Consider the following 16426-nt stretch of genomic DNA (forward strand, 5'->3'; position numbering starts at 1 on the left):
GAAAAATCCTGTTTTAATAGATTTAATTCAAACTACTTTCTCGCGGTGTAGCGTTAAAGAATAAAGTTACATGAAAATGGTTTCCCTCGCTTCAAGATTTCATTAGTCCAGTTCTTGCGTTTAGTGAGGGGTGCCGAAGTTAACATTCCCATTCCCTCAACAGAGCCGTTTTGAACGGAAGGCTCTAGAAATCCGTTGTACCCAATGGGTGGTAGCTGGAGACGTATCTCGTATTTCCTCGTCTCTAACGGCTACAGTGGATGCTCATTAGTAATCGCTCTGTATCCCCTGATATCCTTTTATTACAGTCCTGGCCGTACATCTGACAGTGGCTACTGCTGCGAACTATGACGAACGATTCGAGCCAGCTCTTATTCCCTTCGGATCTAAACTAGCTGTGCCCTACAATGTCCGCCATGTCAAGAGCAGGTTAGAAGGGAGAAAAAGGGAGAATGAATTAAATAAGAGGGCTTGTTTTCGGGTGACCGCCAACCCTTGGACGAGCTGCCCCGGTCCTATTAATAACCCGCCCTGCAGTGCGTCGGTGCTCGGCGCTACTACGCCGCTGCGACCAGCATCCGACCGCGTCAGCAGTCGACTCTTCGCTCGCTTCTTTTTCATAATCGACCAGCAACGACGTCGCCCGGCCCCCACGGCAGAAAAGAAACAAACACGGGAACAAATAACGCGGCCGCCTCCTGGGCTCCCATTCAGCGCACAAAATAGGCGCCTTCTGTTTACCGGTGCCACCGCAGCAAAACAAACGCATTCATTTCCCGCCGCTGACGAGCCCTGTCTTTTTGTCTTCATTTGCGTATTGCGCAACTGGGGCCGGGCCCCACGAAAAAAAATACACAGCCTGCATTATTAAAGAAATACGCAGTAAGCCACACAGAATGAACTGCTGCCAACACTGCTGTTTTGGATGCAGGTGAGAAAAACTCTAGAGGTGGAGGAATGTGACGCATTCACGTGATCTACACTACTGAGTTCCACGTGTTGACTGTTCGGGAGATCTTGGCCCTGTTCGACCGTCCTGGCGTACACACATATATATATATATATATATATATATATATATATATATATATATATATATATATATATATATAGGGCTATTACAATGAAGCGATTTCATAAATTCACTGTAGCTCCATTCATTGACATATGGTCACGACACACTACAGATACGTAGAAAAACTCATAAAGTTTTGTTCGGCTGAAGCCGCACTTCAGGTTTCTGCCGCCAGAGCGCTCGAGAGCGCAGTGAGACAAAATGGCGACAGGAGCCGAGAAAGCGTAAGTCGTGCTTGAAATGCACTCATATCAGTCAGTCATAACAGTGCAACGACACTTCAGGACGAAGTTCAACAAAGATCCACCAACTGCTAACTCCATCCGGCGATGGTATGCGCAGTTCTTCTGGATGCCTCTGTAAGGGGAAATCAACGGGTCGGCCTGCAGTGAGCGAAGAAACGGTTGAACGCGTGCGGGCAAGTTTCACGCGTAGCCCGCGGAAGTCGACGAATAAAGCAAGCAGGGAGCTAAACGTACCACAGCCGACGGTTTGGAAAATCTTACGGAAAAGGCTAAAGCAGAAGCCTTACCGTTTACAATTGCTACAAGCCCTGACACCCAATGACAAAGTCAAACGCTTTGAATTTTCGGCGCGGTTGCAACAGCTCATGGAAGAGGATGCGTTCAGTGCGAAACTTGCTTTCAGTGATGAAGCAACATTTTTTCTTAATGGTGAAGTGAACAGACACAATGTGCGAATCTGGGCGGTAGAGAATCCTCACGCATTCGTGCAGCAAATTCGCAATTCACCAAAAGTTAAAGTGTTTTGTGCAATCTCACGGTTTAAAGTTTACGGCCCCTTTTTCTTTTGCGAAAAAAACGTTACAGGACACGTGTATCCGGACATGCTGGAAAATTGGGTCATGCCACAACTGGAGACCGACAGCGCCGACTTCATCTTTCAACAGGATGGTGCTCCACCGCACTTCCATCATGATGTTCCGCATTTCTTAAACAGGAGATTGGAAAACCGATGGATCGGTCGTGGTGGAGATCATGATCAGCAATTCATGTCATGGCCTCCACGCTCTCCCGACTTAACCCCATGCGATTTCTTTCTGTGGGGTTATGTGAAAGATTCAGTGTTTAAACCTCCTCTACCAAGAAACGTGCCAGAACTGCGAGCTCGCATCAACGATGCTTTCGAACTCATTGATGGGGACATGCTGCGCCGAGTGTGGGAGGAACTTCATTATCGGCTTGATGTTTGCCGAATCACTAAAGGGGCACATATCGAACATTTGTGAATACCTAAAAAATCTTTTTGAGTTTTTTTATGTGTGTGCAAAGAATTGTGAAAATATCTCAAATAATAAAGTTATTGTAGAGCTGTGAAATCGCTTCAATCATTTGTAATAACCCTGTACATACGTACACACGTAAAAATAGGTCGAGGAAAGTGCCAAACAATCTGGTAGATGAATCTTAGGAAACTTTCGTTACCTGAGAATTGTGACAGAGCTCAGGGAGATACTCATCCAACTACAGTGGAGACGCTAAAATGTGGCGTTGTACAACACAGTATGATTTACTGTTAGAATTATTGGATTAATCAAACAATATATTGCTTCCTCCTAGGTTTATTCCGCGAAATGTAAAGTTAGGGGGATTCTGATTTGGAAGCATACCAACAATAAATGAAAATGAATTGAAACTCTCAGCTGCCGACAGGTGTTGTTGATATACCTCGATGGGGACAGCTGAAAATGTGTGCCCCGGCGGGGACTCGAACCTGGGATCTCCTGCTTACATGGCAGACACTCTATCCCTCTGAGCCACCGAGGACACAGATGAACAGCGCGACTGCATAGACTTATCCCTTGCACGCTCCCCATCCCAACTGTCCACAATCTACATACGTAATGTATCTAATAGATATTTGCCCACCCACTCATTACTCGCGCACACGAAGGTGATGATTCCCATATGAGTTCGGGCAACCAGTACGCATTCGCACAGACGAAGGTCAATGGCTGGGTAGCCTTTAACTATATATATGAAGATGGTAACTGTTCTCGAAAGAACAGATGCCGGCCGGCCGGTGTGGCCGTGCGGTTAAAGGCGCTTCAGTCTGGAACTGCGTAGCCGCTACGGTCGCAGGTTCGAATCCTGTCTCAGGCATGGATGTGTGTGATGTCCTTAGTTTAGTTAGGTTTAATTAGTTCTAAGTTCTAGGGGACTGATGACCACAGATGTTAAGTCCCATAGTGCTCAGAGCCATTTGAACAGATGCCAAGTACCTGCAGCCGCACTTTTCATCTGTGTCCTCGGTGGCTCAGATGGATAGAGCATTTGCCATGTAAGCAGGAGATCCCGGGTTCGAGTCCCGGTCGGGACACACATTTTCAGCTGTCCCCTTCAAGGTATATCAACAACACCTGTCGGCAGCTGAGGGTTTCGATTAATTATCATTTATTCTAGAGAAGCTACGTGGTCATGAATGGTATCTGTTCTTTTGAGAACAGTTACTATCTTCATACTACCAACAATAGTTTCTGCTACGTACCATTAGCGACAGAAATAGCAAATGAGGTAACTGACACGCCGGTACATTACCAAGGAACCCCTTGAATGCAAGGTTGTTTATTCGATCTTTAGTTAAGTCCATTTCAAAGTGTTGTGTTAACAATTATGAGAGGAAAAATTTAGCTGATGATGTCTCACCATGTGCATCAGGAAAGCGACAGAAAATGAGTGTCTGGGAGGTGTACAGATCAAACTTCTAGGGATGTATGTTTTACAGTTCACAAAATGAACATCGTCGCCATTCAAGAAACGTTCGAAATAAACCATTAACGTGCACCATGAACACCGAATGGAAAATGGCGAGCCACAGTGAGTACAAAGGTTAGCACCATCAAGAACGAAGGCGAACTCCTAGGGAGTCCCAAACAGTACAGGACGTTCAGTTACGTATCCATTCTTAAGCAATGCCTGTAGAGTCATATTGGTGTAAAAGAGTGATGTGAACTGATGGAATGTAATGGCATGCAACCGAATGCGAAACGGTCTGTCGTGGAGCCTATCGTGAAATTGCCTGTCCTTTTAGGCGTAGCTGCAGATAGTGCGATAATATGTTTTACAGACACGGAACAAGCAAGCGTCCAGTGGCTGAATTTGTCGAGGGATTCCAGATGGTATAAATTGCAACGCCACACACTTTCCAGGAGGGATATTTTGCTCTAATGACTTATGATTTGCATACGAAGACCAGGAATCAAGCAAAAGCAAATTATAGTGACCAGCTATTGGCCAAAACCAATTATGATACCATAGTTGAAGTTCTCTTACACCCATTTTCTCACTCTTGCTTGATGTGACGCAATTATTTCCTACTGCCGTTGAAAGATCACGCACACAAGAAAGAACTGTAAGGGACAGAGCATCAAGTTTTCGCAGCACAATAAAGAACTTCTAGCCAATTTACCATCTAGACCAAAAAAAGGCTCTGAGTACCATGCAACTTAACTTCTGAGTTCATCAGTCGCCTGGAACTTAGAACTAATTAAACCTAACTAACCTAAGGACATCACACACATCCATGCCCGAGGCAGGATTCGAACCTGCGACCGTAGCGGTCGCTCGGCTCCAGACTGTAGCGCCTAGAACCGCACGGCCAGTCCGGCCGGCCCATCTAGATCAACAGTCGGCATAATTGCATACAAATTCGTTAAGACATTGATGTTAAGTGACCTTGATATAACCGTCTCGGTACCTCTAATTTCAAGGATTCCTTTCATATTGATTTTCTTTTCAAATTCTCTTACTGAACGATGGGATAAGTTTGTTTATCTCCTCTACAAATTTTCGGGCCGATTCTCTAATTTGCTGTGCATCATCCAGTTGGCGCTTTGTTTGAAATTTAGTTATCTTATTTCTTTCAATTCTGTAGCACTTTTTGAAGTTATGCAACCATCAACTACATCCCTTGAAGTCACTGTAATCTATGTCACGCTTAATTTTATATGCATAATATAGTAGGTCACTATCATGTAAATTGTATTGAGCATCCTTGAAACGCGTAAACACCAGTTTTTGTAACAAGTGCGTCTTTTCCTCCTTTCTTATACACTTCAATTCGTATTGCTGCTGACTTATTCGAAATCTGTTCATGGTCGTTTTTTACTATGCTGTGGATGATCTTTCATGTACGTAATTGCGTTTAGTACTCACTCATTGGACAGCGACTGTCCTTGTCTACGTTTCACTGAAGGCGGGAGTTCTGGCTCCCTGGCGTCAAGGATGATGAGCTATATGGTTCGACACCAGTGTCAATATCACTTTCACTTGTTAAGCACGTATCGTCATCGTTGTCCTCCTCATGTATATTGTCCGCTCAGTCGAGTGTATTCCACTTACTCATCCTGCAGATACCCTAATATTTCATCTCCGATTTCTTTCTCACTCTGCGAAATTCCTTGGTTTCTTTCTGACGAAATTGGCAACTGCTGTTGTAGATATAATGCAATGTTTCCTTGGTTTATCGTTGCCATTGCTCTGCACTGTATCAACACCTCTAGCACTGTAGAACTGTTGTAAGCTACTCGTCGACTATGCAGTTCAACTAGGCTCCGTATCCTCGTGCTGTGCTCACCATGGGATACCTCCAGTCCAGTTCCCTGTTGCCATTAGCAGACAATATTGTGGTTGCGTAGTAGACAATATATGGGGCGTGGAATGCCGTAAACATCATGGGCCTTTTGCGACCTCCCAATAAAGGGCTTCCCTGTAAGAACCCTCCGAAACATTATACGATTGCTTATGGAGTATAAACGTGGCTACAGAATAGAAGCTGGCCGCCGTGGCCGAGCGGTTCTAGGCGCTTCAGTTTAAAACCGCGCGACTGCTACAGTCGCAGGTTCGAATCCTGCCTCGGTCATGGATGTGTGTGATGTCCTTAGGTTAGTTAGGTTTAAGTAGTTCTAAGTTCTAGGGGACTGGTAACCTCAGATGTTAAGTGCTCAGAGCCATTTGAACAGAATAGAAGTTTACACATATCTCCATCTCCAGCCCTCCCTAAGGAGAGTTAATAGTTTCTTTCTGCACTGCGAGAGCTAAATGATCTTTTCATTAAGATATTGATACTTTTAAAATGTTCTTCGCTGCTGCTAGATGGGCATGCATTTTTGTATCAAATCTGTTGCTAAAACGTCTCCTAAAATACTCTTGAAGCCGTCAATTGCCCTGAAAGTGAATCCATGTATAGTCAAAAATGCATCACTTCGGATTTTCTTTCTTATAACCAGATGAAAAGGAATAAAAACGTCCAAAAATGAGAGTGACAGGAGGTGCAAAGTGGCTAAGCAGGAATGGCTAATGTAAGGATATAGAAGCACATATCACTAGGGGTAAGATAAATTCTGCCTACAGGAAAATTGAAGAGACCTTTCGAGAAATATGTATGAATATCAAGCGCTCAATTGAAAAACCACTCCTAAGCAAAGAAGGGAAAGCAGAAAGTTGGAAGGAGTACATAGAGGGTCTATACAAGAGAGATGCACTTGAGGGCAATATTACAGAAATGGTAGGGGACGCAGTTGAAGATAAGATGGGAGACTTGATTTTAGATATGATACTGCTTAAAGAATTCCATAAAGCGCTGAAAGACCTACGTCGAAAAAAGGCTCTGGTATTAAACGACATTCTGTTAGAACTACTGATAGCCTTGGAGGACCCAGCCATGACTAAACTCTGCCATTTGGTGAGCAAGATGTATGAGACGTCCAGAAGAATATAATATTCCAATTCCAAAGAAAGCATATGTTGACAGGTGTGAAAATTATAGAACTATCAGTTTAATAAGTCATGGTTGCAAAATACCAACACGAATTCCTTACAGAAGAACGGAAAAAATGGTAGGAGTCGACGTCGAGGAAGATCAGTTTGTATTCCGGAGAAATATAGGAACACCCGAGGCAATAGTGACCCTACGACGTCTCATAGAAGACAGCATAAGGAAAAATAAGCCTGCGTTTACAGCATTTGTAGCCTTAGACAAAGTTTTTGACAATGTTGACTGGAAAACTCTCTTTCAAATTTGAAGGTAGCGGGGGTGAAAGACAGGGAGCTAAAGGCTATTTACAATTTGGACAGAACCAGATGGCAGTTATGGGAGTCGAGGAACACGAAAAGAAAGCAGTGGTTGAGAAAGGAGTGAGACAGGGTGGTAACGTATCTCCGATGTTATTCAAGAGCAGTACAGTAAACAAAAGAAAAAATTGGAGTAGGAATTAAAGTCTAGGGCGAAGAAATAAAAACTTAGGAGTTTGCCGATCACATTGTAATTCAAACAGAGACAGCAAAGAACTTCCAAGGGCAGTTGAACGGAATGGACAGTGTCTTGAAATGAGGATATAAGATGAACATCAACAAAATAAAAACGAGGATAATGGAGTGTAGTTGAATTAAATCCGGCTATGCTGAGGGAATTAGGTTAGAAAGTGAGACACTTAAAGTAATAGATGACCTCTGCTATTTGGGTACCAGAATAACTGATGAAAGTCGGCGTAGGGAGGATAAAAAATGTAGACTGGCAACAGCAAGAAGAGCGTTGCTGAAGAAGAGAAATTTTTAACATCGAGTGTATATTTAAGTGTCAGGAAGTCATTTCTGAAAGTATTTTTATGGGGTGTAGTAAAAGGAAGAGAAACATGGATGAGATCCAGAACATGAAGACAATAGAAGCTTTTGAAATTAGGTGCTACTAAAGAGTGCTGGATGTTAGGTGGGTAGATCACGTAACTGTAAGGAGATACTGAATAGAACTGGGAAGAAAAATTCGTGGCGTAGCTCGACTAGAATCGATTGGTAGGACACATTCTGAGGCGTCAAGGGAACACCAATTTAGTACTGGACGGATGCGTGGGAGGTAACAATCGTAGAGGGAGACCAAGAGATGAATACAGTGCCCAGAGTCAGAGGGATCTAGGTTGCAATAATTATTTAGAGACCAAGAGGTTTGCACAGGATGGATTAGCATCGAGAGCAGCATGAAACCGGTCTGTCGACTGAAGACCACAACAACAGGTTTAGAACACCTTGTGTAACCATCAGCTTTCAAGTTCGTTTAAAGATCACACTGATTCATCAGAAATGAGTTAAGTGCAATCAGTCCCACCTAACAGTTACAGAGGGAGTTTCATGCCACGTGCAAACCGAATAGGGATGGAAATCGGCGTATTTCACATACGCACGACACTACCATGGCAGAACGGCTCAAAAAAGCTGGGATGGGAACTCGTACATCTACCATTGTAATTACACACTTAGCTACCGAGCCATTTGAGACACATATGAATTTCTACTATTTGCGAGCAACTAATTTGAAATCACCAGCTTGGACGACTGATCACGAACTTTTAATTTACTTTTTGTAACGCCAACAGTTCAATGACCTACATTTACGTTGCCTGTGTTGAAAGAGCCCATGAAACCAAAGATTCACAGAACAAGCATCACGTAAACCGTACACAAACAAACGCATTTCAGCGCAAGCGCCTACTGGACCAGAAATTCAAAAGAAAACCCCTTCAGCCGGCGGACAGCAAAACATTTCCATCCATTGTTTCATTCTCCTGTGCTCTGTTCAGATTTACTGAACCTGCATTGTGAAAAGTTCTCCCTTAATGAAATATGAAGTGGAAAAAATAATCCGTGGAACAATTGAGCTACGGGGGAGCAAAAAATTAAAAAGAGATATCTGCTAGCGAAAAAAGAAAATAGATTGTCCGTCTCGTCTGCGTGTTTTCTCGGCGCCCACTCATCCTCGAAGGTCCTGCAGGGTGCGTAATTACTCACGGGAAATTGCACTCAGGATTTTATACAGAGAGCTTCGGCCGCACCGCCGCCATAATTGAAATCTTCTTTCTAGCAAATCTCGCGTAGAGCGGTGAGTTATCACGCGTACATTTAATTCCTTTCCAATTTAAATTCTAAATCAATGCATTTTAAATACTGCGCCAGATATACGACCCGCCGGGGGAACTGACAGCTGAAATGACTGGTGCCCACTGATTTCCAACCGTGTCCGTGCTAAAACCCATCTGCGCCCTGCAGCGAATGGCAGGACACAAGGCGCGGCATTCTCCATGTCGGCTTTATTTAGGCTCAATCTGACTTAAATTATTTTCGTATGTAAGATTAGACTAGCTATACGTTTTATGTATAGAACCATTCTTTTTTATTGTGTGGTACTGATTCCCTAAACTGAGTTGGTGGTTTGAAAAAACGATATACTGACTAGTGTCTACGCATTTATAGTTCTCCACAGTTCGATAACATGTTATTTGCACAGTATTTTGCCTAAGTCAGTTACAGAAATAATTTTCCGCGAAGTGGAATCGGAGCAGGTAGATGCTCCCAGGTGCAAAGATCACCTCGCTGCGGTATTGTTGCCTGAAGCGATAGTGGGCGCAACCCATGTTCTCTGCACAAGAAGATATAAGACTCCCGGTAAAAACTAAAACGACTATGTAGACGGAAGAAAATCACTGATAGTGTGAGCCAAATACGAAGTATGAACAACCAATAACAGCTTCACCATTGGCGGAATGAGAAGTCACTTGTGATAGTTGCACAAACCGCTGTACGGGCTATTAAGCTGATTGCGCGGTAGCTCTTGTATTTATCTGCTCTTTTTATCTTCGAGATCTTTCAGATGATATTCTTCCGAAGTCCGATGGTGTACCTATATATCCAGATGTTACAGATTAACTTGTTTGGTTGGCGTTTCCCGCGATGAGTTTCTAAATTTCAGAAGATAGTATTCATCCCTTTTGCCTTCTTTGACCGCAAGAATCTGATTCTAATATTGAATCTTCTATGTCTTCCAAATCGACAACTAATTCTTCTTCTATCAACGCACAGTTACTCCTCCTTGTAGTGGCCGTGTACTCTTTCCACTTATCTGCTCTCTCATCTGCGTTTAACAGTGAGTTACCAAGTCACTCTTAATGCTGACGCCTTTACATTTTATTCAAATGAAGTTGTTTTGAATTTCCTATCTGCTGAATCAGTCATTCCGAAGACCATTTCTTTTTCAATTTTTTTCGCATTTTGCCTGAAGCCATTTCACCTTGGCTCCTCTGCACATCCTATTTACTTGATTCATAAGTGACTTATGTTGCAGTATTCCTTCTTTCGACGATCAAGTAAAGAGAGGTTTCTTTTCAATTAAGGTCTTTGTATAAATCATACTTACACAGCAGCATAGTCGTCGTACTAACTGTGTCGAGTACCCGTATTCCACGTTAACGAAACAGCACTTGACTAGAGCAGCCGACCTCCTCCAACCGATTTTAAGTTTTCCTCTACCTAACAGAATAAATCAGATTTTCAGAATCCCTCTTATTCAATTTCTTCTTTCAGATTAACTCTTTCTATATCTATAACGTTTTAGTACAGTGCCGAAGAAACATGAAAACCTTATATGTGGTTTTCTTTGGAAAGGCCCACTACTTCCCAACACCACCCTCTATATATCAAGGTCTACCGGAAGCCTTTCATTTCCTATCGTTTCTTAACGTTTTTCCGGAGATATTTCATCAAGATAAACGAGCGTCTTGTTACGACGGTCACTAGCATTACGTAGTTTGTCTGTTGTAATTTGCAAATTGTACGAATTCACGATAACGTGTCAGAAAATATCACCTCATTACACGGAGAAACATTTGATTTTGATGAGGCTGGCGTTGTCTGTTTTATGTTCCAGCAGCGCACCCCCGTTCTCGTAATTCTTTCTTAATACCATCAACTCGACAGCACACACACTCCCTGGGTCCACAGTGTTATCATATATATTGGTGGCAGACGTTTTCGTGTATTTTTCTTGCTTTATTTGAAAGAAGTACTTTTCATACAAATTACCTAATTTCGTTCCCTTGCGGATCACCAAGATACATAATGGAAAAACTATGTTTTAAGCTTCAGTTTGTCAGCACATCAGTAACAGGAACATGTAACGAAGACTCGCATTCCCTTCGATTAATAAGTAATGCAACACACTTTTTTCTGGAAGCAGGTTGGCTTCTTTAAGGGTTTCAATACAGAATATTATCCACGAAAATCTGTTTCCCAACGTAATCTCCGTTCAGTGCGAAGGCGTAACAACACCTCACTGTGGGACCTCATGGTACCACTGTATTGGTTGCCGTCGGAGCCAGCGTCTTGTTGGTTCAGTAACCTCCCCACTATCCACTTCCTGCGGTGTGCATCCTACAATAGGCCAAACACAAATCTAAAGCTGTGAATTCAATTAAATATTTACTGGTTATAGTTACGAATAACTTGAATTAGAACGGTCACATAGATAATGTTTTGGGGAAAGCAAACCAATGACTGCGATTTATTGGCAGAACATTTAGAAAATGCATCAGGTCTACTTCAGAGACTGCTTACACCACGCTTGTCCGCACTCCTCTGGAGTAGTGCTGTGCGGTGTGGGATCTGCATCAAATGGGACTGACTGAGGACATCGAAAACGTTCAAAGACCGTCAGTTCGTTTTGTAATAGGGGAGAGACTGCCACGGACATGATACATGAATTGGGGTGGCAATCACTAAAACAACGCCGGTTTTAGTGGAACCTTCTCGTGAATTTTCGATCACCAACTTTCTCCTCCGATATTCTGTTGGTGCTCACATACACAGGAATAAATGATCATCACGATAAAATAAGAGAAATTAGAGCTCGCACAGGAAGATTTGAGTGCTCGTTTTTCTCGCGTGCCGTTCGATAGTGGAACGGTAGTCAATGAACCAGCTGCCAGGCACTTAATTGTGAATTGCATAGAATCGTGTAGATATAGATGAAAGTTGTATGGTGTGAATCTGGGCAGCAGGGTGGATGAGGAAGAAGAGTCCAATGAAGTTTTGTGAGCTCTTCTCTGGTGCACAGACTTGTGCGAGACCTTTCGCTGTCATGAAGAATGAAAAGTTTGTTTGCATTTTTGTGGCGACAAACATGCTGAAGTCGTTTCTTCAGTTTCCTGAGGACAGCACAGTACATTTTAGAGTTGAGCGTTGGACCATGAGGGAGAACATCAAACAGAGTAACCCCGTCTGAGTCCGAGAAGACAGTCGCCATCACTATACTGGCTGACGGCGAGTTTTTTCTTCAGAGAAGAAGTGCTGTGGCGCGACTCTGTGGGTTGCCGTTTTGTTTCCGGATCGAAGTGATGAACCCATGTTTCATCACCTGTGATGATGCTTGACAAGAAACTGTCACCGTCAGCCTCGTAACGCGCATGAAATTCCGCACAGATGGTCTTTCGTCGCTCTTTATGTGCTTCTGTTAAGCGGCGACGGACCCTGCGGGCACATACCTGATGGACAAGTGTCTCCATGCCCGAAGCTGGATTCGAACCTGCGACGGGAGCGGTCACGCGCTTCCAGACTGTAGCACCTAGAACCGCTGGGTCAGATCCGTCTCTCACCCCGAATGAGAGTGTGTGCACTGTTCAACATTGCAGGAATCGCAGCTGTGTGTGGCCAGCTGTCACGCACGAGATCAGACAGGTTTTGAGCGATATTGTTGCGATTATGACAGATGCCTCACCCGAAGACTCACCGTGCTTTTGTTTACTGCCATGTCTCCGTGGACACTCTGCAAGCGCCTGTGAATAACTGCGATGTTCTGGTTTTCCGGCAAAAGAAACTCAATGGCTCTCTGCCTGGTACATACCAATGTTACAGACGCCATTTTGAAGGCTTTGTATAGCCCTGCCACCTATCGGAACTTCATGGAACTATAGGTGCTGAAGCGGATTTATTGCACGATCTCCGACAACAAATTCCACATTTTTCAACCGAAATCAGCAGAGAAAAAAAAGGGTTCCATTAGTTATTTAATGACCCTCGTATCGTATATTGACAGGTACCAAATTCTACAAATCGAAACGACAGAAGAAGTTGTGGAGCCTCAACTCGATATTTGCATAAAGGAACGAGAACTTCATACGCCTTTAATTTAGCGTTGATCATGCCAGAATTTAATTTCTTAGTGTCTTTAATTCTATCTAAGGCGGCTTGATTATTTATTATTACAGACTTCTTTAAACGTGAGAGTATGTGCAAGTCTCATGGAATATAACGTCGATGTTGTGTACATAAAATTCCTCGGCTTTTCCGTTGTCAAAGCATATTTGTGGGCCGGTGTAGTGTTCTAAAGATGTGTTCTAAAGATTTTCTCTTTCTTTTTCTTTTTGAATGACAGCCTTTACCCGTGTAGGTTTTGATACTATTCGGTCAGATACCTGCATACTATTTAGCAGTTATTGTCTTACAACGTAATCCACATTCAGAATCGCTTCTGCGTCCCATAAAATACTAGCGTCCCCTTTCTGGCAGATAAGATCTGCTTTACCGTTATCATCTGTTTTGACCGCTGCTTCATTTCGGACATGAAGTAATAGGCCCAAGTATCAATCCACAGTAACTAATCCGATTATAGCCCCGAAAATTTACCTACTTGATACATTTTCTCTGTTTTCAGTGAGTGACATTTGAAGGTTCATACTGATAAGCCTGTCGACCGATCAGACGGGAATCTTCAGATCTTCGTAACACGTATTAACCTGGTCGTCTCCGCGGATCTAATCCATCCAGTGCTCTTGAAAGGGTGTTTCTCTCACGAAATCCCTTCTAGTGCCGAGTTAGCTTCTCCTGGCTACATTTCACATGCACGACTAACAATAAGTAGTTTATTCTGTAAGTGAAACAATTCCTAAACAGCGTTCTCGCATGTTACACCTTCACTACACCATTTCGTACTTTTGGCCTTTTAAGCTGTGATCTGTCACTTAACTCCTAAGCTACCGATTACTTTCATCATTTGTTAAACACTATAACAAAAATAAAACCAATGCTTCTTACATCATTGACAACTATAAGCTTCTGGAAACCTGTACAATTTTTAAAAAATATTTTAAACTGATATCTCGCTGTAAAACATCGGGTATTGATTTAAGTGTCAGGAAGTCGTTTCTGAAAGTATTTGTATGGAGTGTAGCCATGTATGGAAGTGAAACATGGACGATAAATAGTTTGGACAAGTAGAGAATAGAAGCTTTCGAAATGTGGTGCTACAGAAGAATGCTGAAGATTAGATGGGTAGATCACGTAACTAATGATGAGGTATTGAATAGAATTGGGGAGAAGAGGAGTTTGTGGCACAACTTGACAAGAAGAAGGGAGCGGTTGGTAGGACATGTTCTGAGGCATCAAGGGATCACAAATTTAGCATTGGAGGGCAGCGTGGAGGGTAAAAATCGTAGAGGGAGACCAAGAGATGAATACACTAAACAGATTCAGAAGGATGTAGGTTGCAGTAGGTACTGGGAGATGAAGAACCTTGCACAGGATAGAGTAGATGGAGAGCTGCATCAAAACAGTCTCAGGACTGAAGACTACAACAACAACAACAACAACAGCATCTCGCTGTAACTGTTAGAACACACACGGTGAGTGTTCATTGTCAAAGGGATCGTCAGGAGGACCCCACGCAAATATGACGGCGCCGCTCTTGTCCTCCATATACGCAAACCATCTGACTGGTAGGGTGGGGAGCAGTCCGCAACTGTTTGCTTTTGACGCAGCAGAGTAAGAGAAAGTATCGTCTTTGAGTGACTCTAGGAGGATACGGCGCGATTTGGATAGAATTTCTATTTTTGTTATCAATAGCAGCTCCCTCCAAATATGTAAAAATAGAAATTGATGAAGATGAGTGGCAGTGGTCTTCTGCCTGATGCAGTTACGCCGAATAAATATCTACGAGTAACGTTACAAAGCGTTGTAATGGAACGAGCACGTCAGGCCTGTTGCATAGAAGGCGAATGGTCGTCTTCGATCTATTGGGAGAATCCTAGGAAGGCCATCTATAAAGGAGACAGTGTAGAGAACCATTACGATCCGTTCTTCAGCAATGCTCGAGTGCTCGGGATCTGCACAAGTAAGATTAAAAGAAGACATCGAAACAATTCAGAAACATGCAGCTAGATTCGTTCCCGTTAGACGCATCGTGAACTCAAATGAGAATCTTTGGAGAGAAGAAGACGTTCTTATTGGTGAAACACTATTGCTACAGAACGAACCTCCTGCCAGCAAAGTACACTGAAGCGTCAAAGAAACTGGTACAGACATGCGTGTTCCAACACAGGATAAGTAAACAGCCAGAATACGGCGCTACGGTCGGCAATGCCTGTATAAGACAACAAGTGTCTGGCGCAGTTGTTAGATCGATTATTGCTGCTACAATAGCACGTTATCAAGATTTAAGTGAGTTTGAACGTAGTTGTAGTCGGCGCACGAGTGATGAGACACAGCATTTCCGAGGTAGCAAGGAAGTGGAGATTTTCTTATACGACCATTTCACGAGTGTACTGTGACTATCAGGAATCCGATAAAACTCGAATCTCCGACATCGCTGTGGCCGGAAAAAGATCCTGCAAGAAAGGGGTCAACGACGACTGTAGAGAATCGTTCAGCGTGACAGAAGAGCAACCCTTCCGCAAATCGCTGAAGATTTCAGTGCTGGGCCATCAACAAGCGTCAGCGTGCGAACCATTCAACGAAACATCATCGATATGGGCTTTCGTAGCTGAAGGACCACTCGTGTACCCATGATGACTTCACAACACAAAGCCTTACGCCTCGTCTAGGCCCGTCAACAACGATATTGGACTGTTGTTGACTGTAAACATTTTGCCTGGTCGGACGAGTCTCGATTCTAATTGTACTGAGAGGATGGACGTGTAGGGGTATGGAGACAATCTCATGAATCCATGGACCATGCATGTGAGCAGGGGACTTTTGAAGCTGGTGGAAGCTCTGTAATCGTGTGGGTCGCGTGCAGTTGGTGTGATATAGGATCCTGATACGTCTACATACGACTCTGACAGGTGATACGTACGTAAGCATCCTGTCTGATCACCTGCATCCATTCATGTCCATTGTTCATTCCGGCGGACTTGGGAAACTCCAGCAGGACAATGCGACACCTCACACGTCCAGAATTGCTACAGAGTGGTTTTGGGAACACTCTTCTTAGTTTAAACTCTCCGCTGGTCACTAAACTCCCCAAACATGAACATTACTGAACATAGATGGGATACCTTGCAAGGTGCTGATCATAAGAGATCTCAACCCCCTCGTACTCTTAGGGATTTACGGACAGCCCTGCAGGATTCATGGTGTCAGTTCCCCTCAGCACTTCTTCAGACATTAGTCGAGTCCATGCCACGTCGTATTGCGGCACTTCTGCGTGCTCGCGGGGCCCTACACGATATTAGGCATGTGTCCTAGTTTCTTTAGCAGGTTACCTTCCATTAGGAAAGTGGGTGCACTCAGCGACTGT

At 43.5% G+C, this 16426-nt stretch overlaps 1 protein-coding gene and 1 non-coding gene across 2 annotated transcripts in view; both read left to right on the forward strand.

Moving 5' to 3' along the window:
* The window catches only part of LOC124795618 (Down syndrome cell adhesion molecule-like protein Dscam2), a 594927-nt gene that overhangs the window by 27474 nt on the left and 551027 nt on the right, over positions 1 to 16426 (forward strand). The window lies entirely within an intron of this gene.
* Positions 3341 to 3415, forward strand: Trnat-ugu. Its single transcript has one exon. It is a non-coding gene; the product is annotated as a tRNA-Thr (tRNA).

The sequence above is a fragment of the Schistocerca piceifrons genome, chromosome 4, assembly GCF_021461385.2.
Source record: "Schistocerca piceifrons isolate TAMUIC-IGC-003096 chromosome 4, iqSchPice1.1, whole genome shotgun sequence".
Lineage (NCBI taxonomy): Eukaryota > Metazoa > Arthropoda > Insecta > Orthoptera > Acrididae > Schistocerca > Schistocerca piceifrons.